At 35.1% G+C, this 3,109-nt stretch overlaps 1 long non-coding RNA gene across 1 annotated transcript; it reads right to left on the bottom strand.

Moving 5' to 3' along the window:
• Positions 1–2,010: 2,010 nt before the first annotated feature.
• LOC127477738 (uncharacterized) lies at positions 2,011–2,760 on the bottom strand. The gene is made up of 3 exons (XR_007907022.1): positions 2,702–2,760; positions 2,207–2,276; positions 2,011–2,115 (listed from the first exon to the last, which is right to left on the bottom strand). It is a non-coding gene; the product is annotated as an uncharacterized LOC127477738 (long non-coding RNA).
• Between the last annotated feature and the right edge of the window lie 349 nt (positions 2,761–3,109).

The following is a 3,109-nucleotide window of genomic DNA, read 5'->3' as shown; positions in this document are numbered from 1 at the left end:
CAGATGAGAAGCATTTATTTGAATGCAGATCAATGAATATAGAACTTGTTTAGACTTTTCCATGTTCTGCCAAGCTCCAGAACATTGATAAGGTGCAGGATGATATGTATCAGTTCCCTGTAAGTCACTGAGCAATTTCGAAGCAAAGAATATGTGGGAAATGTGAGTGATCACCTGCATTAAAGGCCTGTTTGGAGGTTTAAAATAAATTTCCCTAATGATGTTTAGTGGGGCTAATGCCTTTTTTTAAAAAAACACAATGATGGAAACAAATGATTTTAATGGATTATTAAGTGTAAGTGCCAAAATCTTGAATTTTAATCTGTTCCTTTATGTGAAAGTAAAGTTTTCACATAAAATTGATTAAGGTTGTGGATAAAATTAATATAAAATATAACTGGGGATTTTTTGTGTGTGTGGCACTAACACTACCTACATCTGAGTATTCATAAATTGTTTACAAAGACACTCAATGTACGTACTAAGTCTTTTTCATATTTCAAACCATTATGCAGAATTGCAAAGCAAATTAGAGGAAATTGAGATCTTCATCTTCTTTAGAGTATCTGTGGACTGGAGATGTTCATCGGACTGTAAAAAATGAATACTCCCAGAAAAAATAATTGTTTAAGAAGAAATACAATACTATTTAAAAAAATTAAATGGGACTTGTCTATAGACATAAGGATCCATACAACTCTTCTGTCAATCTTCTGATTATTGACAGATAGTAAGCTAGGCATTATAGCCAGTCATTCCCTTTGCGTCAAGAAAACTCACAAAATTAGAAATTAAACTCTTTCGTAAAACAAAATCTTTGATCAAGATAAAAATTCAAAAAGGCAAATGGACTGTATAACCTCCTTAATGCACTTGTAAAACAGTAGGTATTCAATTTCGTGAAATATTTGGTCCCCAGATCAGCCACTGTTTCTTCTTCAGTAAGTTTTTTAATTATTATTTTTCCTGTAAGTTAAAGTGGACTGGCTTCGAGCTTTACAATTGTTCTTTGTTCCTCTGCAGTTCTCAGCATGAAGAATGTTTATAAGGTAGGGATAAATTAAACTTTTCAGATTCAGCTATTTTAACGCTTATAAAATATTAAAAAGTAATGCAAGGAGATGCAGAGCAAACAATAGTAAGAATTGAGTTGAGGTGATCAAGTGTTTTATTTTTCTCATGTTGCATTCCATTGGTCTTTATTTTAATATAACAGTGTCATAATAGAAGAAAATAGATCAAGATGAATCAGTACAGTTGCTTTGTGGATATGCTTAGTTTATGCAGTCATAGTCCAAAATGATGAGAAGAGAAATGCCAGTGCCACAGCTGCTGTTTCCCAAATTTCAGTTTTCCCAGTAACTGAAAAAGAAGAATATGAAATGTTGTCAGATTATTTAGAGATCCAAATTTCTAATAAAGATGTGAAACTATAATTTGTAGCTGCTTCAAAAGATTGCAAGAAAAAGAATTGACAGCAATATGTATTGAAAACTGGGATAGATAACAAAGTTGAAGGTGGCATTATGGCTGCAGGGACTTCTGTGTGCTTTGGAAAGACTCTTAAAAGGTTATTGGTAGAAAGGAGAAACAAGAGAGCTAATGCTCATCTTGTCTCTGGAACTAATCTTTTTCTTCTACATTCCGAAAAATGCCTCACAGGCAAAACATCACCTCTAACCTTGTTTTCTGTTCTGTGTATTTTATTAACCTTTCTTTTCTAAGTCTACAGTTTTCACCCAAGTGCAGTCCTGATAGCAATCTAGGTTGACTGATTATTATTTTTTTACAATGAGTAAGGTGTTACCAAGATATTATTTCAGCAAAAAGGCCATGTTTAGTTGCCATGGAAATTAAACAATAATAACTGCAGTCTTTACTTGTCTATCGGAATTGTCAGTCCAGCTACTGCTTTCAACTGCCAAATTTTACCCATTTTTTTTTTTTAGTCAGTATTGCTTCATTCAGGTAATGCAGCTGAGCTTGTTCTGAAGTAGGAAACAAGCAGTTGTGGGCCCGTTGTAGCTGGATACAAGTCTAGGCATCCATGGTATGAGTCGGTGTCGGTCAAGTACGAGGCTCGAGGAACCAAATGAGTTCATCTCTTTGTCACAGCTGAGATGATAGATAAATATGTGTTAAGATCTATGTAACAGTGACCTTTGGGGAGCACAGACAACATTTCCTATCAAAATTCTACAATCACCATGAATATCCTTGGGTTTCCAGTCTTTTGACCCTTCTGGGACCGATTCAGAGCTCAATCAAAGATTTATCTGCAAAAAAAAATACAAGAATAAAACACAAAACATGCAGACATCTGACTTGCTTCTTCTTTGAAGGGCACTTACTTAAAGGACATGATTTTCATAGAAAAAAAGTAAGCTTTTGTACCCTTGTGGTTTTCTTAGGTTATCAGTGTTATGGATTTGGGAGCCAAGTTCCTGTGTGGGATATAGAGTTTAGTCATCTTTGGACTGGATAGGAGCACATGGCACAGAGAAATGCAGCCCTGCCTCCTATTCTGTAGAAAGGGAAACTGTGACTGTGTTCATAGGTCATATGCAGCTGTGGTTCACTTTATTGGGGATCACTCATATCCAGGATGCTTCAGAGCATGGTCTAGACATGTGTCTAAATATAGACACAGCTTCAAACTAGCAATACCAGGTGATGTATTCTCAGCAGCAATTTCTCACACCTTGTTGCCAAAATCAATGTGGTCTGTGCACATCTTTTGTCTTCATGATTTCAGTTTTTGGGACTGCACCTGATTAAAGAAATGTTCTAATCAATGAAACATCTATGAACAAGCAAAACCAGCTCACTTAACTTGTTAGACCATCTGACAGATGGTAATTGCTGGTGTTCTTCTTGACAATAAAGTTTTCCTTTATGCAGTGCATTTAGTAAATAGAAACTGTCTTCCAAGTTGTAGACTAATTTTTTTTTCTATTGAGCCTTGTCATCAAACTCCTAAGTCAGACATTCTGATAACACAAAATTCAGGAATTCCACAGCTGAGACACAAACTATGCCATTGTAGTGACCATTTTCATTTATACCAATCGTTACAAGAAGGCTACTTGAATAATCAGTTTATCAGTTA

This window comes from Manacus candei, unplaced genomic scaffold (assembly GCF_025592945.1).
Source record: "Manacus candei isolate 608988 ecotype Guabito, Panama unplaced genomic scaffold, ASM2559294v1 h1tg000056l, whole genome shotgun sequence".
In the NCBI taxonomy this organism is placed as follows: domain Eukaryota; kingdom Metazoa; phylum Chordata; class Aves; order Passeriformes; family Pipridae; genus Manacus; species Manacus candei.
This window is presented reverse-complemented; position numbering and strand designations above follow the sequence as displayed.